The sequence below is a fragment of the Aythya marila genome (genome assembly GCF_965140915.1).
Source record: "Aythya marila genome assembly, chromosome: 19".
In the NCBI taxonomy this organism is placed as follows: domain Eukaryota; kingdom Metazoa; phylum Chordata; class Aves; order Anseriformes; family Anatidae; genus Aythya; species Aythya marila.
Genome location: NC_139060.1, coordinates 969,734 through 994,871, shown reverse-complemented (window position 1 = coordinate 994,871; position 25,138 = coordinate 969,734). Strand labels below are relative to the sequence as shown.

Sequence of the window (25,138 nt, the reverse complement as noted above, 5' to 3'; positions counted from 1 at the left end):
TATTTCAATTCAAAGGCAATTACTGAGCTTGAGCAGTATGCCAGTGGCTTAAAAAAATAATTCTTACTTTTTTTGTAGCTGCCTCCAGGTGCTTGATGCTATGCAGTCAAATAAAGACAGCCTACAGAGGGAGCTCCCTGTTGTAATTTGTGTGCATTGGAGAAAGGGGTGACCATAATTAACTGAAAAGCATATCAGAGGAATAGAATTGCATTAACAGAAATGAGATATGCTAACTGCTGAGCATCTTTCTGCTTCCCATTTTCAACTTTTAATTGAATTAATTTTTAGTAAATTAATACAGTGTGGGAAGAACTGTGGTAGAAATCAGTGATTTAAAAAGCCTGAAAAATTCGTCCAAGAGGTAATGAAAGAGGGGAGCATGTATGCATGGGATAAGGGAAGGTTGAAGAGAAACTCCAGTTATACGTATATCAGAAGAGAAGTCTGGAAAGCTCTCTTCCAAGAGGATGAAAGTCTTGTTTCTTTTCATAGAATCATAGAATATCCCAAGTTGGAAGGGACCCATAAGGATCATCGAGTCCAACTCCTGGCACCACACAGGTCTACCCAAAAGTTTAGACCATGTGACTAAGTGCACAGTCCAAACGCTTCTTAAATTCCAACAGGCTTGGTGCAGTGACTACTTCCCTGGGGAGCCTGTTCCAGTGTGCGACCACCCTGTCTGTGAAGAACCTCTTCCTGATGTCAAGCCTAAACTTCCCCTGCCTCAGCTTGACACCATTGCTGTGGGTCCTATCACTGGTGATTAAGGAGAATAGGTTGGCGCCTGCCCCTCCACACCCCCTCACGAGGAAGTTGTAGACCTCGATGAGGTCTCCCCTCAGCCTCCTCTTCTCCAGGCTGAACAGGCCCAGTGACCTCAGCCGCTCCTCATACGTCTTCCCCTCTAGGCCCTTCACCTTCTTCGTCGCACTCCTCTGGACACTCTCCAACAGTTTTACATCCTTTTTGTACTGTGGTGCCCATAACTGCACATAGTACTTGAGGGACCCCACTAGTGACCATCCACCAGCCTGATGTGGTCCCATTTACCACAACCCTTTGAACCCTACCTGTCAGCTAATTGCTCACCCATCGTATGATGTCTTTGTTAAGTTGTATGCTGAAAATTTTGTCCAGTAGGATCCTATGGGAAACTGTGTCAAAAGCCTTGCTGAAGTCCAAAAAGGTCACATCAGCTGGTTTCCCTTGATCAACTAGATGGGTGATCTTATCATAAAAGGAAATCAAATTTGTTAGGCAGGACCTACCCCTCGTGAACCCATGTTGGCTGGGACCAGTGACTGCATTGTCCCCCAGGTGCGCCTCAGTAACTTCAAGAATCATCTTCTCCATGATTTTACCAGGCACTGACATGAGACTGACAGGCCTGTAATTGCTAGGGTCTTCTTTCTTGCCTTTCTTGAAAATCGGCACAATATTTGCCAGCTTCCAGTCTACTGAGACCTCTCCAGATTCCCAAGATCATTGAAAAATAATTGAGAGAGGTCCTGCAATGACATCAGCCAGCTCTTTAAGCACCCTGGGATGAATCCCATCCAGACCCATGGACTTGTATGGATCCAGGCAGAGCAGCAAATCCTGCACACGTTCAGTTGGGAGTTTGTCATTCCCACCGTCGTGGTCCTCCAGCTCAGGGCACCCTGGGTCCCAAAGCCCATCATCAGTGTTCAAGATGGAGGCAAAGAAGGCATTAAATGTCTCTGCTTTCCTATGTCCTTGTCTGTGAGGTGATCTTCCCCATCAAGTAGCAGACCTATGTTTTCTTTGGTCCTCCTTTTTCTATTTACATATTTAAAAAAAACTTTTTATTGTCTCCCACAGACTTGGCCAGCTTCAATTGTAGTTGGGCTTTGGCCACACAAATTTTCTTTCTACAAATGCGAACAGTGTCCCTGTTTTTCTTCTACATTGCCTGACCCTCCTTCCAGCAGTCGTACACTTTCTTTTTTTGCCTAAGCTCCAGTAGAAGATCCCTGGTCAGCCAGGCCGGCCTTCTGCCCCGCCTGTCTGACCTCTGATATTTTGGAATTGCCTGATCTTGTGCTTTTAGGAGGCAGTGCTTAAAGATTGACCAGCACTGATGGATGCCAACGCCTCGTCAGTCTCCCTCGTGAGGGCTGCTGGGTCCTGGTGGCTCCCTTGGCTGCTTCAAGTGGTCTCGATGCCAAAAAAAAGCCCTACCCACCTTGATCCCCTGCTCCGCTGCAGAATGCATCTGCCCTGGAGCTGATGGCCTCGGCGATACATTAAATCACAGTGTTTTTTTCCTTATATAGAAATTTGTTTGAGAATAGCAACTGCCTCAACCCTCAAACAGGTCGATGGTGAATCCACATGCAGGTTTAGTGATGCAACATCACCAAATGGCATTAACTTGGGCCTGAAAGGTGGGAGTGTTGTCCATATGCTTGGGATCAGGAGTAGTGTGCTCTTTCCGAGCTGTGTGAATTCCCTGATAGATGAATTAAGGCAAAGAATGCCTTACAGTCTGCAGATAATAAACAAAAATAACCCCTACTCATGTAACTAATAGCTTATTTTGTCTCAACTTTGCCACTCACTTGGGATGACACTTTGGACATAGTCCTTGGTATTTGCTCAAAGTAGCAGAAGACCTGTTTGAGGGTTGAGGCTGTTGCTATTCTCAAACAAATTTCTATATAAGAAAAAAAAAAAAAAAAACACCACCGTGATTTGATGTATTTATTTATTACAATAATCCTTTTTGCATTGTGTTCTGCAATAAAAATGTGTAGACCAATTTGTTTTGGAATCTGATCATACCAGAAGCAACTAAAAATCCTTCAACTTCTGCCCTTTTACTACCCGTAAAACATGAGAATCCTGTTCCTTGTCTGTCTGGCACTAAACTTGCGTGTTACCTATACTTCAGGTTGCAACACTGGATCTGGAAGAAGAAAGTTGCTAATGAAGAAAATATAAATAATGAAAGAAACAAGCAAAAGAAAGTTCTAATTTACAATTGTATAAACATTTAAACAGCAACAGCACTAGAAACTGTTTCGAAGCTAAGGTATAAGGCATGGTTAAAGTTGGTGTCTCAAGACAGTTGCTAGTGTTGATAACTACCAAAAAAAAAAATAGTGTCAATGTCTCATTTTTATGTGGTAGTGTAGAAACCAGTTTCCCTATTCAGTGCTCCAGTCCTAAACCATTTCTGAGTGTGTTCATGACAGCAGCTTATTTCAGCTCATGGAAGCAGATTTATACCAGTGTAGGTGAGATCTGGCTGTTGTGCATTTAGCAAGGGCCTGCTGCTAAGCTGAGCAAGGTGGTTCTTGTTACCTTAACAAGCTAGAGCAGCAGAGGCTATGTGCAGCTCTACAGGTATTGCATGCATTGTAACGTGTTCATTCTCTCTTATCTACCTCTCCAACTGTGCCAAGGGTATGGTTAAGTGTAAATGTGTGGCTGCTGTCATTTTAGACTTCTTTCCTAATTAAAATAATGTTCCTGTTTTATGTTTAGCTGCATCCATACAATCCATGGATTTACTCTTGGCTGTTGTTGCTCTTACCTCCAGAAGGCAAAAGGCTTTACAAGAAGTTGCCCCTGTAGCTCTGCACGCAGCTGTGCAGCTTGGGAACTCATTATGTCTTTCAATAAACTTTACTATTTTAAACTTTTGCTGGGTGTGAATTGCCTAGTCTCAGTTTTAGCTAATAACTGTATTCATTATCATGCTTTCAAAAACAAACACACACACACACATACACAAAAGCATGATGTGATATCTCTCTTAGCAGTGATTATAGCTCAGATTGCAAAATGTTTTAATTTTCAGTTTCAGTTTTTTCTTGTGCTTATGTTTTTCATTCTGCACTGAAACTTTCTGCTGTGGTTCTAAAGGCACTCTGTGATCATGTCTGATTTTCATGGAAATTCACTGAGCCTTGTTTGGGTTACATGTTCATGAAAAAAAAAAAAAAATAAATCCCTTTTTCTAAACACCCAGGACACTATCCACCACTGATCTTTTTAATGTCAAACTCTGCCTGAACCTCCTCAAGGAATAAACTGTTAAGTCAGGAAAAAAGTTGGCTGGAACATAACAGTGCTGTGAGGAATGTCTGAAAATGTGGGAGAGAGCACAGGAGGAACTGTGCCCTGCTTGGGGAGTGCTTGCATATCACACTGGGCCACATGGGCTTCCTTAGGTTACACAAATCTCTGTAAATTTTGGGGAAGTATTGTCCAGGGACTGAAGTATCCCACTGTTACAAACTAAAGGGAAATCAGTTTGGCTTTTTGAGATGAGGAGTGCAGTCTTGCTTTACAGAGCAAATGGCTGCTGTTTCAGACTGTGCTAAGCTCTTTTTAGCAGCCACATTTTAAAGCTTTGTTGTGTGATTTTATTTTTGTTGTTGTTGTTTTGTAAGCTATTGTTGCCAGTAGGTGATCCAGATGAATGGGAGGGGAGATCTAATTGTGTTAAAGTGGACACTGAGCCTGGATTGGGACAGTGGGTCTCAAGGTAACATTTTATAACATCTGTGTGGTCTTTCTAGTCCCTTGTGGTTCTTAGCCACATGATCTTAATGTTACAGTAAAGATGTTTAGCAGGAAGTAAAAACATTGGCAAGTATCTAAGGCCCTGTTTCAAGAAAACACTTACTGTTTGCTTGAATCCCGGTCTTCGCAAGGTAGCACTTAAGTGGGTGTGTAAGTGCTCGCTTAGATACGATTGTTTCAGTGGAGCACAGGTGTTGTGTGTACAAAAAGCTCAGTGTGCTAACAGCAGGCCTGTTTGCTTCCTTGCAGGGCTGCGCAGCACTGGCATCCCAGACGTCACCCAGCAGATAGCAGGGTCAGGTCACTGGCCGTCGGGGTGAGTTTGCCAAGTCTCCAGACCTGAATCTGTTCAAAGGCTTTCGATGATACGGGGGCAAACCACATATTTGGCAATACAACGTAAGGAGCTCATGCCCCTTGCTAGCCCCTGTCTTATCCGGGCTTAGAAAATGATCAGTTTTAATGTTTACTACTTTGTCCATCTCCTCCTCCTTATGCATGGGTGTTTGGGGGACGGCTGAGTGTGGTGTGCCTTGCTGTGGAATGAGCTGGGAGGGAGCGGGAGGTGATTGCTTAGGCTGCTGTGACTGTACTGCCCCCACACCGAGAAGCTGTGCCCTCTGCGGATAGTTAGGGGCAGACCTGTGAGTGGTACAGTCCCTACAGTCCCGTTCTAACAAGTTGACAGTGAGATTATTAAGGTTAATTTCTGTTCAGTGGATGGTGTCAGCTTTTCTGCGTGGTTTGCTTCTGCAAGTATTACAAGCAGCTTTTGTTCACAGGATGTTTTGCTAATGCACGTGTTTGTGTAGGTAGGTGACAGTGAACTTGACAGTAAACAAAACAACAGTTGTACAAACTTGTAGCAGGTTTTGTTTCATCATTGTAGTTTGTTTGACCACCATTAAATGAAGACCTCCTTTCAAATAAGCAATATTTTTATAGTACTGCAAGGTAATAGGGAATAGTTTTATGAGGATTCAATTTTGATTTGTGAACTTCATTCATGATATTCAGCTATTTTTGTAAAGATTGAGCAGTTCCTTAGAGATAAAGCAGATTGTGTGGAACTCAGTTTATATTTAAGTTGTAGTCTTACAACTGGGGTATCATCTAATTCAGTATCCTTTCTTCAGTCAGAAAGAGAGAACTCTGAATTTTTCGATCTTTCTCTTTAGTTCTGCTGTCCACTGATGTATTTACCTCAATGAGGGCTTACACAATATGAAATGTCTGTACAGCAGCAGTCCACCAGTCACTGTGTATCACCTGTTTTCCCCTTTTGTTCGACTGAAAGCAAAGCTTGGAGTTTAATGAGAAATTTCTGGAAAGTCTCATTTTGGGTTTTTCTAGTTTCCTGTGTATGTGTTCTGAAATACAGCTGCAGCTTCGTTAGAGGGCACTCTTGAATAACGCATGGCAAGACTCATGCTGTCGGACAGCATTCACCACATCCTCTTTGGAGGAAAAGAAGTACTGGTGGAAATGTTACTTGCTGCTCCAGAGGAGAGAGTTTGAAGCCTGAGATGGATTACTCTATATGCTACACTATCTTGTGATGCAATGCAAAAATGACTATACTGTAGGCTGATTTAATGCTAGCACTGTATATGGAAGATAGCAGCAATCTATTAGATAATTCGCTGTAGTCTTCCAACAGTGGATTAATTCATTTAGCTTGTTTTTCTCATGACCTTTGCCCCATAAACTATCTTGATCCTAAATGTATGTTCTTTTGAGAACTATTTTGTATTGCTGCCATCTTAAAAAAACTCCTTTAGAAACAATAAGTTGCTTCAGAAACTTGGATTTTGATTCCAGCCCTTACATGAGTTCCTTCTGTAACTCTGACAAATTGCTTACTGTGTCTTACTTCACTTTCCTTCCATAATAAAAAGCATAATGATTTTTACTTTAAGACAATTTGCCAATGTATATAAATGTTCTTAGAAATCTGAATCTTTTTTTTTTTTTTTTTTTTTTTTTAATATATTAACATATTGAACAAAGCAGGAGTCAAGGAAGTTGAATTTAAGACAATGATTATTGCTCAAGTGTTTTGGTGCTTCTTGTATTCTGGCAAGATTATACAGCCTGATCATTTGCATTAGTTTTGACTTTTCTTGATGCTTTTAGTTTTTGTCCAGGGAGCAACATTCTTTATGTGCAGGAGTCAGATTGTCTGTAAACATAAACAGAATCTTAGCTTTGCCCAAAACATACCTTGTTTTGCTTTTAAAAAAGCATACCAAACCGGTGTAACTTGAAACATTTTTCTGAGCAATTAGCACTGAATCATACCCACACTGGATAGGCTTGGCTAAACTAAAGTGCATGTCTTATGCTGGAACCGTGCCTACTGCGCACAAACCTCAGCTTTAATATATTGCTTTACTTTGCCTTTCCATTCCCTATTCTGTCTTAGCATTTCTGCTGCTGGCTGGGTTCTCTGTAGGCACTCAGCAGTGCCTCAGAAGAGGCAGCGCGTGGGGTTGTGATTTGCTTGCGGTCACAGAATAGGGTAGTGACAGCTATGGCCAGAAACCAGTCCTCTTGCTGGCTGACCATCTCCGTACTGGGATGGGTTCCTCCCAGCTGGGACTGGCAGGTCTGTCTGCCAGGAGCTTGGCTTCACCTCGCAGAGGTGGCAGCTGTGCCTTAGAGATGGTAGACACTGACTGCCAGAGAGTTTATCAAGGTGGTATCTGTACTATAGGTAGAAGATTGTACTTTGGTATCCTGAATGGCTGTGTAGTGCTTCCATGAACTGTAATATCTGTGAGGGTCTGCTTCCCAAAATTAAGGTAGAACAATAAGAAAAATGTAACACTTGCCATGCCATCTTTTACTTTCCCTAATTTTTATCTTCTCTTGCATTTGCTCTTTCTGTCCCACTAGCGTGTCTCCTTGTAAGCCTTGTTGGCAAAGAATGGTTGCTTGGATTAAGGGTGGAAAGCTGAGAAGCTCCATCCCAGGAGTCCTCAGTGTCCATCCTGTGTAAATGGTAGAGGAGGAGGCAGCAGGAGCAGAGCTCCAATATGGCCCCTGTGCGTGGTTGCAGATGCATGGGAAGGAACACTCGTGCAGACCATAGCACAGTTGATTTGCATGAGATGAGCAGCAGGAGCTTGCTCTTGCAGTAAAGTCGTAGCTGGGTAGCTTCAGAAACTCAGTTTTTCCTTTGAGACTGTAGACTGCAAGAAGTTTGTAATTGCTAATATTCTTTAAGACCCGATCTTCTGTAGGTACAGTTAGTTACCAAGCTCTGGTCTATCAGTAACTGCTTTGTGTGGAGGACAAAATGCTAGATGAGAGCAGGCACCCTGGGTGCCGTGTCCCTGGTGTTGCCTTTAGGGCGCAAGAGCTCGCGCCTCCAGCGGTCAGCCTGTGTGCTGGCACAGAACTTGTGCACTTGTGATCCCCGTGCTCCTGATTGTGCTCCACCTCCGGTGGGCCGGTGGCAGTAGCAGATTCTCTGGGCAAAGGCAGCAGGTCCGGGAGGCTGGGCAGCCCAGACCTGGCCACGGGGCTGCCACTCTGCCCCGGGGTTGTTTTGGTGAGCTGGGAACAGGGCAGGCAGGTGGGCTGGCTTGTCCAGCAGCTGGGCATGGTGCCCAAGTAACTGCGTCAGCTGTAGTTTGGAGGAATCTTTTGTTTGCTTGACTGGCAAATGGAATTTAAGGTGAAAGAGAATAAATAAGGACTTCTCTGGCGGAAGATAACAGTTAGGGAGCCTGAAGTATTTTCATCTGTGGGGCTGCGGAATGTATTTTTAATGGTTTTGAAGAAGCTCATCTCCTGTGATTTCTGTAAATGATATTAGGAACAACATTTTGAAAGACAGAAGCATCAGCCGAAGTCTTCATCCCCTCAGTGTTATTACTCCATACCATGTGTAGATGCCCTCCCATGTTTTACCACGCATAAAGTTTGGGTATTCTAAAAAATAACATTAATCTTGCAGCCAATGACATCTAAAAATATGCTGAAGAGAAGCTCCAGCACACTGGAATGAAATATGTTTCTCCAGTGTTGAGTAGCATCTCCTACAAATGTTTTCTCACAGAACATTTCCGTAGAACTGACAGTTTATTTTTACGATGATTTATGTTTTTATCTTTGTCATTCTTTGAACACTAGCTGGAGTTGTATGGTGACATGTTTGCATAGGGTAGTCAATGCCATCTTCATGTATGTATCAAGTGTAATTAGTAGATGCTAGTGTCATCTCTGCTTTAGCTCTCAAATCAGTTCCAGGTACCATCTGATTTTAATTAAAAGAGATGATTGCAGTTCTTAGTCCCATCTATAGTTACAATCAGTGTCGTACTTAAAATGTTCTGCCAAGTCCTCCTTGTTTTTCAGTGTGCCTCAGCAACGGCTTTGGGATCTGGAGACCAAATGCATTATTTCTGGGCAGTATTTTGAGAATGGTGATTGTAGTTTCTTGAGCACCTCCCTGTGCGTAGTGTCTATCTAAGGACTCTCATCCTGACATGGCAGGATATTCTGTTGGTCTCAGCAGACGTGGGAGAAACTGCTTCCTGACATGGGTAGGTAGCAACAACTGAAGAGTGTTTCCTTCTTAAGTGAGAATTAAAAAGCTTCTTCTAACAGAGTTTGAAAAGCAAAATAGAACCCGTGCTTGTGAAAACACAGGACAGGAACATAATGGGGGAAAGCGTAAGTTTAGGCCAGTCCTTTGCCTAATGTAATAAGGTAAATGGAGTGAGCACTTCTTTACTTTTTCAGTAGCTAAGAGCCCAGTGGTGCTACCTGTCCAATTTGTCATAAGTTTATGTCCCAAAATGTAAATATTTTTAAGCAAAGCAAATGCAAAACTTTGGCAATAAAAAAGGGGGTGTGGGGGAGGGCAAGAACGAAACTGAAGAAGCCCTTTTGTGTGCTGTGTCCAGAGCAATTTAAAAATGCTCTTGTTCCATGCCTAAATAAATGGTTGTTTCAGCCAAAGAAATCTTTCCTATTGATTTATTGCACCAATTTAGATATAAGCCCTCTGTGTAGGATTGTCAGCTTAATAGAACAGCTTTCTTTCTCCTTTCAGATTTAATCCACATGTTTTTTTTTTATCAACAGAGCCTTTGTCTCTGCTCAGTTATAAGTTACTCTTTTTTATAAAAAAAAAAAAAAAAAAAAGTGAAAACACATGGTTTTTAATAGCCCTATTACAAAAGAGCATAAGATGACATATGGGAGAGGTGACCAGCAAATAGTGACTCTGATGTGTAGGTAACTTCAAAGTGTCGCTTCAAATGAAAGAGTGAAAAACAGACCTTTCACCTCTCCCTGTCGTAATGAATGTGGAAAGCCTAACAGTGACAGGAGGAGGCAGCATTATCTTTAACCAGGATTACCTAGTTTTTTCCCGGCTTGTTCAGTGATGCTAAACATACTCTTTTTTAGTTAAATTTTATTTCATTCCTTCCTTTTTTTTTTTTTTTTTTTAAAGGGGAATTATCCAGAGGTGTATGTAATTCATGTTTCCTTCCTTCCTGCCTCCCTCCCCGCAGAGAAGGATTTCTTTCTTGGACCCCTCCTGTTTTCCAAGCAGGGGAGAATTACTCTCAGGAAACTCATGCGTTTGGTATTATTTCTATACTTGGTTTTGCGAGAAAACATTTATTTGAGTATCAAGGCTCATTTGATATCTGCATGGGAGCAAATGTTAGAGCTGTTTGATACAGTAGTTCATCATTTGGTTACAGTCTTTACTTTGACCTTATCATGTGACTAAATATCATGCAGCATCATGAATTAGTTCTGAAGATTTACTTCAGTGCATCCTGAGCTGGTAGCTCGGTGGGCTAAATGCAGCCGAAGGCAGAACAGTTGCAGTATCTGTCTTTGTGGTGCTGGCCTGGTTCCTTCCAGCTTGTGTTACATTCCTGGCAGTCATTTCCATCTCCCTTAATTCTCTTTTAGATGTCAGCACAGCAGATCCCACCTCAACAGTCAATATAAGTACTTGCAGTGATAGGATGTGAAAAGAAGTTAATAGTAATATATTCGATGGAAAGGAATTTGTCTGGCACCTAAAAAATGTGGCGCAGCCCTATTCTTACATCTAAATGTTATAAAAGAGAGTAAGAAAAGGTCTACCTTGGAGGCTTAGGACTCAGTGACAGGAAAAAAAGGTTGCATCCTTGTTGCCTGAACCAGATAGTAGGCCAGGCAGTGATAATGGGAAGGAATAGCCTCACTATATCAGGCAGATTCCTTGGTCTGCCAAGCTCTTACAAGAGAACACAAAATCCATGGAGAGTGTGTGCCGGTCCAAGGAACTGGCAGCATCCCTTCACAGAATTTAAATCAGTCAGGCTTTGCCAGAGGAGAAGTAAGCCTGGCAGTGGTAAGGAGAACCTACTAACTGTGTTAGTAGAAGCAGACTGTTCATCTCTAAGGCAACTTACATACTGTCAGATTCTCTGCATGTTAACTATGTTAACTATGTTAACTCTGCTTCTTGCACAAGAAGAAAGAAAAAAAAATCAATCTCTTTCAACATGGCTGTGGAATGCAGACTTACTTGGGGCCGTTTATTTTCCTGCAGGCTGGCCTTTTGTCACTGCCTGCATTTTTTTTATGAGGTCTGAGTATACCTTTCCAACGTAATTTAAAACATGGGTTTTGGGAGGAGTATACTTTCCAAGCTCTCTCAGACAGTCTCCCATCCTTAAGTATGCATTCTACCAAGCTAAGTACTCCAAATGTTGGTAGTAATGGATATGAACATTAGATTGGTTTCCTTTTCAGTTGATCACTGTTCTTAATGGCAGGTAACCGTTATTACTTCTCTCACACCAGCTTAGAACTTGAATCTTTCAAGAGCAGTAGTAAATGGAAGGGGTATTCAGCTAGCAGGAGCAATTTCTTTATATGTGGATTTTGCAGGTCATTGTACTATGTTGTGCTTTTATCTAAAATATCCTTGGGCAACCTCATCTGTCTTTGAAGTTGGCCTTCCTTTGAGCAAGGGATCGGACTGGAAACCTCTAGAGGTCCCTCCTAGATGAGCTTACTTTGTGATTCTGTATTCTGGTAGAGTTCTGGCAAAGATACTTTTGGCTTCATTTTTATCTCCCTTCATGCTCAGTAGCTTTCATCATGTTCCCGTGATAAGCAATTCTTTAAACTGAGGTGATGTGTAAACATCAGGGACAGTTTCAAAACTGCAACACAGAAGTCTTCTTCCTTCATAGTTTAAGATGGTTTTTGTTCTGATACATTTAGATGATCCCCCTCCCCCCTCCCCCTTTCCTCCTTTTTCTTTTTTCTTCAGGCCCAAATGTGTTACCACAGGGCGGTACAAAGGATGATTTTCATAAAGCTAATGGATATTGTTTTAAGGTCTGCTTTGTGCCTTTGCACTTATTCTTTGTTAGGAAACTGCAGAAGGAAAGATAAAGAAAAGAGCCTTGCTACTTGGTATTTATGAGACTATATCATTACTGCATTTTGAGTGAGATTGTGCATTTCTGAGTTAAAAGGTGTTATTAAGAAAAATATTTTTTAATGGATATTCATATCTATTATCTAACACTTTAGCTCATACTTAACTTTATGCTGTACAGTATTGCGGTATTTTGCTTGAAATTTAAGCAGTCACTTAAGCACTTTGAATAGCAGTGAACTTAATAATGTGTCTTACTAATTCAGAAACTGTGTGCTTGACAAGGGAATGCTGACAGTTTGTTGGCTTGTTTGGATTTACAACTGTTCTGAGGGCAGGACAGGATGGTGGGACAATTAGATGGAGTTACATACACCAAATGTGTAATTTATCACATATGTATTCAAAACTGAAGTTGACTAATCTTGTAGCTCATGCTTGCTGTATGTTCAGTCTTTAACCTCTCTGTTTAGATTGCCAACGTGGTGCCAATTAGTGGGACTGTGATGTGGACACTAAGGAATATAACTCACTTCACATGGGTTGCCAAACAGCTAGCAGATGTTGAGCTAATGGTTCTTGGCTACTACCAGCCTGACTTGGATTTCAACCCAGAGGTGAAAGAATTTATTTCTTTCCCATTACCATTTCCCTTGGGTCATATTGTCCCAAGCATCGAAAATTCCTTCAACTTACTCTGGAAGATGATGTAGACATTCCCCCTCCCTCTTAAACCTGTTCTCACGGTGCAGTGAGTGTTTCTTTATTTTTTGTTAATTTGTCTTCTTTGGTACTTGATATTATACCAGTATTTTATTTTATTTTTTTTGGTACGTGAAAATTGTAAACAAAACACACAACTGAAATTTTTAACAAGAGAAGTCTGTGCAGAGTGTATGGTTTGGTTCTGTGGTTGTTCATGTCCTGTACATGAGCAGCCAAAAGGTCTGTCCTAGGACTAGTGTCATACAACAAAGGCCGTAGAGAGTGGTGGGCCTGGTTTGCCTGGGATTTTGCATGTTTTTTGTGTGGCCCATAGTTTTTCTCCTAGGGATGAATTAATGCAGAAAAAATAACGGATTCTGCAGCTTCTTCAGTGTAATTTAGACCAAGAGGCAATACTTCTTACTTAAGCAGATTTAAAATATGGTGTGAAGTGTTATAAGTTGCCCCCTTAATTAATTTTCAGAGAGCATTGCATTAATAATAGAAAGGAATTTATTGAGTAAGCAACAGCAAGCAAAACAGCGCTGGGCGGCCGGGGAGTCTCGGCTCCACCAACGGCGCGCACCTCACCCCCGCCAGGGTCCCTTTTTATATCTTGGTAATTCTGGGATTACGTAGCACATCCTGGTATATTCTGCGACTGCGCGCACTGTTGCTAGGGGGTCGTCTCTGTCCCTCTGGTGGTCGTGAAGATGAAGGCCGTAGTCTTCCTCCGCGTTGTGGTTCAACTTCTTTTTTTTATTTGGTCATGTTGGCCCAGCGTGAGACAGGAATGCAGGATGTTGATACACTAGTTTAGCAACTTATCAGGAGATGGTTACATGAACTTTGCAGCAGTGTCTTTGAACAAAAGAGGCAACTGAGATGCAGAAGGAGAGAAGGGGAGGGGGTTCTCTTTTTTGTTACATTAAGCAAAAGAATTTTCATAGTGTCTAGCCAAGTATTATACATCTTACTTCAGCAGGGAGCTTTTGCAACTCCTGCTCCTCAAACGGAACTCCTTGTTTTATAATACAAAAGACAATGAACAAACATTTATTGTGTATTACAATCCCTCCTTTTTCTTTTAGTTACTCATTTTGTTCATTGAAGCTCTGCAATGCCTGGCTATTAAGAACTAATGTTTCCTTGATTCCTTCGTTGGTACTTATTGGCTCGTATTTGGCATGTATGAGCATTAGATGTGCCGCTTCTAAACATCCCTTTACAATCGCAATCACTTTATTAAAAATACATGGTCCAAAAGTTAGTGCTATTATTAATAACAACAAAGGTCCTGCTATTGTTGATAATAAAGTAGTAAGCCAAGGTGAATAATTAAACCAAGATTCGTACCAGCTCTGTTGGGCTTCATTCTCCTGTTTCCTTTTTTCCAACCCTTCCCTGGGTCTTGCCATTGTATCTCTTACCACTCCAGTGTGATCAGCATACACAGCATTCCTCTTTCAGGGCTGCAAACAGCCCATCCTGTTGAAAAATACCAAATCTAATCCCCTACGATTTTGTAACACTACCTCTGAAGTGACCTGATAGATTTTCCAGGGCCGAGATGGATTGTTCAGTTTGGGTCAGGTCCTCGTCCACAGCAACGCGTAAGGAAGTAAATTCTTGATTTTGTTTAACCAATGAGGCTACCCTGGTCCCCACTCTAGCTCCTCCCAGGATTATTAGGGTGGCCAAAGTTAGAGCCGTGAATGGTTCCCGTCTTTCCAGATGATAACTTGCCACTGTGTGCTGGGTATACATACAATCCTCAGGGTGGTATAGAATCCTTGGTATAATTATCACCTGTATACAAAAATCACGAGACGCATTAAAGAGTTTTAGTGATAGACAGAGTTACGCCCACTCATGAACAAACCCACCTAGCGTTGTTGGCTGGGATTAGCCACTCGGTTGATTGTTTTCCATTCTCCATGGTATTACATAGATGACACTTCCCACTAGGAACCGTGCCCACACACCTACCACCTCCAGTGACTTGTGTTAGTGTTACCCTTATGTCTTTTCCCCAACTGCAATGTAGAGGGCTGTTCTTGTTTGTGCGGGTGGGCTCCCCAGGATCCCCAATAGCATCATAATATGAAGGCCTTATACTAAAGCATAATCAACAGTGTTTTGTTACATTTGGGCTTGTTTTGTTTAATAATTGGTAGCTGGCATTCATGACCCCCCCCCATATGTTATTCTCAACTATGTTATCATTCTCAGCTTTACCTGAGCTTGTAGGGCTGCCGAGGGTTGGCACTGTAGTATTTTCCACAGGCTGGATTCCCTGGACATTTTCTGACAATACCTCATTTGTTCCTACTGCCTGGGGCCTATCAGCATCCTCCTTTTTATTAGTATGAGTCCTCCCCTATCTGTTCTGTGTTCGTAAAATCTGACATTTTCCTAGTACCCAGCTAGTATCATCAAGTTTGTTATATTTATATATAGAACCTTGCAAATTTCTTTATTTCCATGGAAGGTTCCTGTATACCCTATACCATGCCCTTGCCACCTGTAACGGGGATCTACTTGTCAGTTACAACCTTGCGGCCCATATCCCACTTGTAAGAATTTATTCCGACCAGCCCCGAGTGTCCAGTCCGTAGCAATGGTTTCACACCCCCAGTATGCACAATAATATGCGTTTGGATAATTACAGTACCCCTTTCCTGGGTTAGAACTTGGGCAGAAATAAAATCCTGATAGGTTAAAGCATGGCTGCACTGACGCCAAGTCACATAATGTGATGCGGAAACTGGGAGCACCCGCTGTCGTTGTTTGCTGGATGATGAATTGATCCTCCCATCTGATTAAGCTCCATTTAAAAGGCTGGTGGGGATGCGCAGACCCATAGCTGACCAAAACGATGATACTGACTCCCATGTATCGTAGGAGGTGGTCGGAGCCCATCTAAATTGTCGGCCCCTCAGTCCCCCACCGTTTTCACTTCTCTGCCTCACTTGTCAGTTCGGTTGCAGCGAACTACAAGGTATCGGTTCTTCTTGGCAGCAGCAGTGTTCTTCAGGGGAACCTACTAGGGAGCCTTCGAAACAGGGCCTCCTCCCCTTCCCACGATACACAGATAATACACAATACTTATCGAGTCCGTCTTAGTGTCAGCTTCAAGTCGTCAGGGCCTGGAGCTGCCTCCCATTTACCTTCCCGGACTGGTCCTTTCACTCGGCCGGCATGCGTCCATCCTTTCTGCGCAGTTCGAATAGCCGTTTCTGTGGTAAGCAAAACAACATAGGGGCCTTCCCCATCGTGGTGTTAAAGAAGTCTCTTTCCAAGTCTTAATTAGAATTGAGGGTGATCAAGTGGCAATTCCGAGTCATAGGGCATACCATATAGCATTTCAAAAGGAGAAATTCCTATACCAGTTCTGGGCTGTGTCCATATGTTTAACAGTGCAAGAGGTAAGCATTTTACCCAAGAAGCCTTAGTTTCCAGCACAAGTTTTGTTAGTTGTTTCTTAATTTCACCATTCATTTGCTCTACCTTTCCAGAAGAGGAGGGGTGCCAGGGGCTGTGAAAATCCCACTCAATCTCTAAGGCCTGCTTTAATCCTTGCAGTAAAGCTTTACACCCATTCAGTCACGTGGTCGATTAGGACAAACAAGTAACTCAGTAAAATCTACCTGTATACTTTGGAAAGGTCAAAGCCCTGGTTTCCGTCCCCCTCTAGATAGGTTACAGAAGACCTTTTTATTTATCCTTTGACATATAGTACATCCTCTGCATGTGTGCTTCCCTAAAGTATATATTCCTACACAGACATGCTTTCTTAGAACAACATCACACATTGCTTGCACCTCCCAATGATTCTTCTGATGTAAAACAGTTATTTGCCTCATTATCACTTTATTCAGCATTTCTCTCCCATCAGGGAGTATCGATTTTCCTTAAAATGATCCACATATTTATAACATTAATACCTCCTTGGGAGGTTGTAATTGCTCCAAAATCTTTTTTCGAATTTATCCAAATAGATAGGTGTCCCTGTAAACCCCTAAAGTAAAATTGTCCACCTATATTGTTGCTTCCGCCCCCATTTCAGGGTCTTTCCAGTCAGAGGTGAATATACGTTTGCTCTCAGGGCCTGAGAGCACTCCCTTAATAACACTGTTATTCCAGTCTAACAATTTACTAGTTGAATGCCCAATTTAATCATCAAATCCCTTCCCAACAAGTTAGTTTCCGCCTTGGATACATACAATAATTGCCCAGTGATCATTTTATCCCCTGGTCTCAGCTTGGTATCCCCCAAAAGTGGCACTGTTATCCCAGCCCCTTCTACCCCCATCACATTTAGGGTTTCATTAGTTAATTTAATCCCTGATACTTTACAAGTCAGTAATGACTTAGCTGCTCCAGTGTATTGGGTTTGATGGCAAGGTTTGAGGGTGTGTGAGGGGTGTGGGGGTGGGAAACTGCAGTGGCAGCCCCCGTGAAAAACAAAACAAAACAAAAACAGAAACCTCCCCGTGGTAGATAAGGGACAATTTCATCTGGCCCTAAAGGGGCCCACTGCTGCCCAGAGCCAAGCCATAGCAACATAGTCCGTGCCTCTGTGAGAGCACATCCACGAAAACAAACAAACAAACAAACAAACAAAAACCTGCTGCTCAACAGCAGCTGGGAGAGCGAGAAACCCCCCGGCAGACACCAAAGTCAGTGCAGAAGGAGGGGGAGGAGGCGCTCCAGGCGCTGGAGCCGAAGCCCCCCTGCGACCGTTGGAGAGGCCCCTGGTGGAGCAGGCTGTTCCCCCCTCCCTGATGCTTGGGAAACTGAACAAACACCACAGCAAATATGCAAATATACCATAACTTCTAGACTGTTACTTAGATAATACCTACATCACCTTTCCCTGCTCATTCAACTTCGAATACCTTTAACACTTTCCACAAACCTTTTAACACTTCCTTTATCTTTCTCTAGCCTTTACTTTTCTAATGCCGACATCAAAGGCTCAGTCAGGGGCCAACTTAATTCCATACCTTTTCCCTCCAAGATGCTGAAACAACATCAATATACAACATTTCATCCTGTTTTCCTTCTCTCCACAAAAACATTGACTGTAATATGGTGTTATAATTAGTAGTTCCATTTAGGGGCCACTCCGCTCCATCCTCTAGTTTATAAAGTGGCCACCACTGATTACAATATTTGATAAGAGTTCTTTTACTTTCTGTACCCTCTCACCCCACTATATCCCTCCAATGTGTTAGTATACATCCTAGGAGGCTTTTCCTCGGGATTTCTTTGCTTTGAACTTTTCCTATTGTAATCTACAGTGGTTAATATTCCACCGTTTTCCTAGAAGCTCTTTACTAGTCAATCCCAATCCCTCCAAAATCCACAATATACAGATACACAAGTAAAAACAGACCACTGTAAATTAACTGCCTGTAGACAATTACACTGGGGACATTTAAACCTGATGAGCCGATAATATGCCTGGGCAAATTTTGTTCCCTTAGACATACACCTCAATGGCAGTTCTTATATTTACATATTAACATATTAACATATGTATAAAAGAACACTTTAACAAAAATGCCCGGGCTTTTATATATACAATATACAATGTACAGTTATTATTCCAGTTAGAATTATTCCTCAGCAGCTGCAAACATTATGCCAGTTGCCATTAAAGATCACTTACCCTCCTCCTGTCTCTTTCTTAAAATCTCAGACGTCCCCGGAGTTAATGGGGACTGCCACATATTCCTAGTCACTGGTCCCTGAGTGCTAGAATCAGAGTTGCTATCAGAGTCTCCCCGGGGTTGCAGATTAGGAAGCCCGGGAGTTGGAGGGGCTGCAGGTGGGGATGGTGGAATATAGGGAGGCAGTGGGGCTGGAATCTCTAATTCTCGGTTTATCTTGTGCCTCCCATCCCCTCCTTTTTCTTTTAGAGGATATAAATTGGCTCGAGTTTCCGAGCTGATCCACAAATGTGCATATTCACTTTCTTCCAAACTAAAAGGTTCTTTTGAGTTTACATAAATATTTAGGGCCTGGCAAACCCAATCTTCAAAGGACCCAAATACAGGCCAGTAAAGGTGGTCTCCTCAAATCTGTTTACCACCCCAAACTTCAACACAATAATGTATCATTTTTACTTTATTCCTTCCCCGCCTAAAAGGGGAATCCTCCCAATTTTTAATCATTAATCCCGGGGTAACCTAACACCAGACGTTACCCCGCCCATGGGACCAGAAGGCTTACTCTTCTTCTGTCCCATCTTCTGGAGCGCCTTCACACACACACACACTAATCGCTTCCCCCTTTTCATGGCCCAGTCCCTCGCGGGATGTGGGAACCGCACTACCGAGGGGTCCACACTCGCTTCGTCCGCAATTGGACGTCTCACAGCGACACGCTCCAGGATACCCAACCCCAACCGAACGGATCACCGGCCTATACTTACTCACTCCTGAGTCTTCGTTCGGTCTTCGTGCACAAAGATTACTAGGGGTTGCCGGCTTTATTTGCTTGCTGCCGAATTTAGGGTTCGTCGGTGAAGGATTTGAATGAAAGCAGTCCTAGCGAAGGCCGCTGAAATCAGCGGGGCGCCCCCTCCGAAGGTCTTTCAATCAGATTGCCTTCATCCGAGTCACGGCACCAAATTTGTTATAAGTTGCCCCCTTAATTAATTTTCAGAGAGCATTGCATTAATAATAGAAAGGAATTTATTGAGTAAGCAACAGCAAGCAAAACAGCGCTGGGCGGCCGGGGAGTCTCGGCTCCACCAACGGCGCGCACCTCACCCCCGCCAGGGTCCCTTTTTATATCTTGGTAATTCTGGGATTACGTAGCACATCCTGGTATATTCTGCGACTGCGCGCACTGTTGCTAGGGGGTCGTCTCTGTCCCTCTGGTGGTCGTGAAGATGAAGGCCGTAGTCTTCCTCCGCGTTGTGGTTCAACTTCTTTTTTTTATTTGGTCATGTTGGCCCAGCGTGAGACAGGAATGCAGGATGTTGATACACTAGTTTAGCAACTTATCAGGAGATGGTTACATGAACTTTGCAGCAGTGTCTTTGAACAAAAGAGGCAACTGAGATGCAGAAGGAGAGAAGGGGAGGGGGTTCTCTTTTTTGTTACATTAAGCAAAAGAATTTTCATAGTGTCTAGCCAAGTATTATACATCTTACTTCAGCAGGGAGCTTTTGCAACTCCTGCTCCTCAAACGGAACTCCTTGTTTTATAATACAAAAGACAATGAACAAACATTTATTGTGTATTACATGAAGTACAGTTTGATAACTGGAAATCTTTCGTCGCTTTCATTTTCTCTTCTGTGGTCTTTCAAGTGGTATCATAAGGAGGTACTTGTCCATATAGCCTTAGTAACTTCAAGGAACAGAGGTAGGATAACGGAGGGGTCAGCTGAATGAAAAGCAGCACTTAAATACTTACTGATGCTTCGATCCCCTTATAACTCACTGCACAGTCTTTTTTTTTTTTTTCTGTTTTACCAGTGTGTGTACTATTAGCAGTGATGCTTTTTGGTCGCTCTCTGGTAACTTTATTTTCTTTCTTTCTGTGAGGATTTAGCCCTTGACCTAAAAATTTTGTCTGTAACATTTTACAGCATCCAATTTTTTGGCCATAGCTCTAAGTTGCTCATTTTATACTTCATTAGAAAGCAGTAGCATAGCAGCTGTCTGGAAATCTTTCACCAAGTATGAATTTGTTTTTCAGTTACAGCTTCTTTTCCTGCTGATGTGCTATTTTGGGGGTCCCAAAGATGAGCAGTATCAACATGAAGGGCAACAGGAAGAGTTGGTTAAGGTTAAGTAACTGTTGTAGTTATCTTTCAGTGAACACTGAAAGTAAACCACTTGCAAGGTCCTGTCAGTTTTTGCTTTTCTTCAAGGCTCTAGGTCAAATGATTTGTTTGGTGATGCATTTGATTTTTGATCTTCCAAAGAGAGCAAGTATTTTTAATCTCTTTGATATGAGCAGAACTCCTTGTGTCCTGTGGATTAATCTTTCTTATATATGTAGTAAGGATGATGTAACTGAAGAAATGGAAACATTTCTGAACTTAGATGATAATAGCTAAATACTAATTATCTTTCTCGAGTAATTAATAGTTTTCACATTTTCTGTAGAATGAACAGGTAAAATTCAACATTACTAAAGACTAAGCTGAAATATAATTTTTTCAAGAGTGGCAGGCCATCAGGTTTTGGGTGTAGGAAACAAAATCTGACAGCAGTGTGTAACTATGTATGTTCTTCTCTTTCAGTATCTAAGTTATTGAGACCATGAGATGGACGCTTTCTCTAGATATTTCATTGTCTTTCTTTGTCTCCAGACTTCCATGTAGTTCTTTATAATAAATTACTTTTTTTTAATTTTCTTTTTTCTTTCAAGAGATTTAAGAATCACTGATGGTCATGTCTGTTTTCGTGTATTTCAGCATATAGCTTCAGGGACACACTAAAATTAAAACAAATATAGAAGGTTTTTAAAGTACATTGTCGTGTTCATGTATATATTTCAGCAACAATTAAAAGTTAACCTGAGAAACAAGACACAAGATATCCCTCCCCCCCCCCGGGATTGCTGGCTGAATTATTATAGGGTTTGTCTACTGCCAATAATGACTAGTAGAAAATAAGCTTTCTGGTTCATTTTTCTTATCATATAAAAACTTATGCCTGCCATGTTTGCTTTGTTGCTGAAAATTTTCACCATATGACCAACATTTTTTTCTCCGCTTAGGTTAGCATTGACGTAACATGAAAAAACAGAAAATTGGACCGGATATATATGCGTTTCTAGGCAGACTCTGAAATCTTAAGAAATGAGGTAGATGACCTAAGAAGTTTGGTGTTTTTTTTAATGTGAAATTGCTAAATAGGGCAGTAAGAAGGTTGATGGAAGAAAAATGTAATTTGGAACACCTGATATCAAGTTATAGGTTACATAAAAATGACAAAGGGTTTCAAACCCATGCAGAAAAGCTGTGGTGTCTTAAAGCTGAAGGTCAAATCAGGAAAATAACTGTGTTATAATAAAATCCTGAAGATTAGGAATTTTGCAAACTTTCAGATCAGAAAATTATAGACTAATATAAAGTATGTAGCTTTAAAGTAGGAAACACAATAGGAGAAAACTGGTGCCTCAGTCCTCTTACACATCATGAACGACACCTTTGGGAAACATCTGGTCAGGGAATCTAGAAAGAGGAAGATACTTTTGACTTTCTGTTGAGGATTGTGCAGAACCTGGCGCAAAATTTTACTACCAGTGGCCCCCTGTAAGGGTGAACACAAGAATACTTACACATCCTTGCAGAATTAATCCAAACCAAGAATGAGGAACCTTGTTAAAAAGAAACTGAAAGAAGCAGTGAAAAAGGGAAGATGTTTGTAGTAGCGTGAAGATTATTTAAAAACACTATACTGAAGAGGAAATGCCCCAGCCCTATCAAAAGCCAGTTGAGAGAGAGAAAAGCTATGATGTGAAACAGCAGGGAAGAAAAGCTGTAGAGTTAGAGGCATCCTTCCAAAAGCTGAAGTCATGACCAAGTGAGGATGATAGAAAAGAACAAACACTTCGGAAGGCCAAATAACAGTTCTTTTCCAAATATTTTGGGAATAGAAAAGTTTGTCTGAAGATTTGCAAAAACCCTTAAAAACCACATTGTGAACGAATCACTTGGATAAGGAGGAACAGAAAGAAATAAATTAGTTTTGTGGCACCTGTGTTCATCATGGTTTCTGCACCAGAACTCAAAATACTCAAAATTAATCCAGCCAGATCTCAAAATGAACTCTAGCAGATTTAAGAAAGCTGTGAGAAATAATGAACTGCGGGAGCCAGATGATATTACAGCCCAGGAGGGATTCAAGAGAGGAACTGCTGAGTTATTAACACTTGTGTGCAACCTTTCGCTTAAACCATCCTCAACCCTAATAGAGAATAGGTAGGGCTGGTATGATGACAACTTGGAATAGACTTCCAGGGAGCTTGGGGAACTGCAGACTGAGAAATCTGGCTTTCTCCTGTGCAGAAACATTGAACTAATAATATAAATTAGAATTACTGATTGGGCATATGATAAACTTTGTATGAACGTGGAGGAGTCAACATGTCTTTTAAAAAGGAGGTTGCACTTGACAAATCAAAGGACTTGAAAGGCTCATCAAACATCTGAATTAGGATGTTCCAGCATCTGTGATATCCTCGGATTTTCAAACAATTTCAGACGGGGTACTTTGCCACAGCTTCTTAAGGCAAGCTTAATGTCTTGCAGTGTGAAAGAATACTCTTTATTTAAATGTTGACTGGTGAGAAAACATGTGTCAGCAATAGTTGTTATAGTGGACGGAGGTTGCCATTAGAGTCGCATGGGAGTCTTATAAGACCTGTTCTGTTTAACACTCTTTCTCATTCTGTAACAAAAAGTAGGTACAGCAAATGGAAGTAGGAAGTTCAAAAGAAGCAAAAAAAAAAAAATAGTTTGCACAATAAATAAAATGCATCAGCTTTTGAAACAATACTCTAGTGCTAATAGTTTGCACAAAAATGTTGGACATGTTCTTGGAAGAATGATCCACAAAGTCTGTTTCATACCAAGGCAGAAGACCTGGCATGTGGAGATCTTAAGGCACACATTGTTGTGGGCTCAGGAACTGTGTTGGGCAATTAGTTGTCCAGTTCTCTTACTTAGCCATCGACCACTAACTGCTGTGCAAGATGCGATACATGCTAGATGAAGATATGATCCGAGTCGGTATGTCTTGTCTTTGTACTTTATTCTCTTATCTGAAATAGACAGGTACCGAATAATCCCTCCTCTCTCATATACTCCTCATACAAAATAAACGAAGCTTCTTTTTTAAGAAAACAAAGTTTTGTTTTGTTTTGGTTGGTTTTGTGTAGTACATTGAGTTGCCATGTGTGTAGCATAGTTTATTGTGTTTGTCTAGAAACTTCTTGGACAGAAAATGGAGCTGCTTCTTAAGCATTTCCATATGTGTTCAGCTGTAGTGTTCAGCTATATTCTTCACCTTATGTAACTGGTGACAATAAACATCTTTAAAATGTTATTTTCACATGTTTGTAAAGAATTAATAGAAAATGTTCCGGATCTGTGTTTGTCCCTACTGTGGCTCATAAGAAGGCTGTGTCAAGTTCTACTAGGTTTTAAGCAACCTACAGCTTCATCTCTATGAATTTGATGGCGATTTAGTTGATCCCTTTAGGAGACTCAGTTGAATACAATCCTCCTGACATTTGAGCACAGCAAAATACTTGAACGTTAGCAAGTTTTCCATTTATAAGTGAGTTGTTTGTAAAAAGTGGAGACAACAATCCAGACTCTGCCAAGTACATGCTAGGCATACACAGCCCTGCTGGCCTCAGACATAATGTGTTGTCAATTTTGTTTTTATTTATGGCAGATTTGCAAAGCTGGTGTGCTGATAGAGAGACATAAGGGAGTGTGCAATATGTCCCATCTGTGTAAACTTAGTTTCCTATATGCTGTGTTACCCAGATGGTATGCTTTAGTAGGGCTTTTTACTTCACTCTTTAGGCTGAACAAGACAAGTTTAAGGAGGTGTTCTATATTAATTTAACTGCTCGAAAATTTAAGATAGCTTTGTTGATGAAGGGGTAGGTAGCAGGAAAGAGTGGTCCCCTCTGTCTTCTGAATCAGCCCCTGTATCTCCCCAGCACTTGCCATTCAGCACATTGTGTCAGATTCTGCACCTGGGAAGGAGCAACTCTGGCTATACATACAGGCTGGGGGACAAAATGCTGGAGAGCAGCCCCGCGGAAAGGGTTCTGGGGATTTTCGTTGACAGCCAGCTGAACATGAGCCAGCAGTGTGCCTTGGTGGCCAGGAGAGTCACCCATATCCTGGGGTGCATCTGTCATGGCATTGCTAGCTGGTCAAGGGAAGGGATTACACAGAATCACTGAATGTTAAGGATTGGAAGGGATCTTGAAAGATCATCTAGTCCAATCCCCCTGCCATAAGGAGAGTACCTAGATCAGGTCACACAGGAACACGTCCAGGCGGGTTTTGAATGTCTCCAGAGAAGGAGATTCCACAACCCTGCTGGGCAACCAGTTCCAGTGCTCTGTCACCCTCAGGTATTGAAGAGTTGATGTCCAGGTGCTGTTTGGAGAAAGGAGGAGAAAGATGGATAACGTGTGCTGGTTCCCTTAGCTGATGGTGACTTACAGCTGGAAACTGAGAGCCTGTTACTCAGTAGTCAAAGGGAGCAGGGTGGCAGAAAGAATGAACATTTAGGTTTATAGCCCTGGCCAGTGTTCAGTATTTGTAAAAAATGGTACGAGTGCAAAAGCTGTATTCTGTGATAGCCCCAAACTTTATTCCATGGTGGGTGTATAATCATCTAATCAGGAATTTAAGCATTTTGGCATATGCTGTAGGACTTGGATGAAGGAAATCTCTTTTGCA

General features: G+C 41.8%; 1 protein-coding gene across 10 annotated transcripts in view; it reads left to right on the top strand.

The window, feature by feature from the left end:
* Positions 1–25,138, top strand: part of EXD3 (exonuclease 3'-5' domain containing 3) — a 307,765-nt gene that overhangs the window by 4,077 nt on the left and 278,550 nt on the right. For 3 of the 10 annotated variants that reach the window (XM_082775655.1, XM_082775657.1, XM_082775658.1), the window contains exons 1-2: positions 762–782; positions 4,810–4,876. The exons of 2 other annotated variants lie outside the window; for them this stretch is intronic. The gene's annotated coding sequence lies outside the window, so the exon portion shown is untranslated. Of the gene's footprint in view, positions 1–750; positions 783–4,809; positions 4,877–25,138 lie in introns of those variants that run through there. 5 more of the 10 variants (XM_082775662.1, XM_082775656.1, XM_082775664.1 and 2 more) reach the window with 3 other exon arrangements.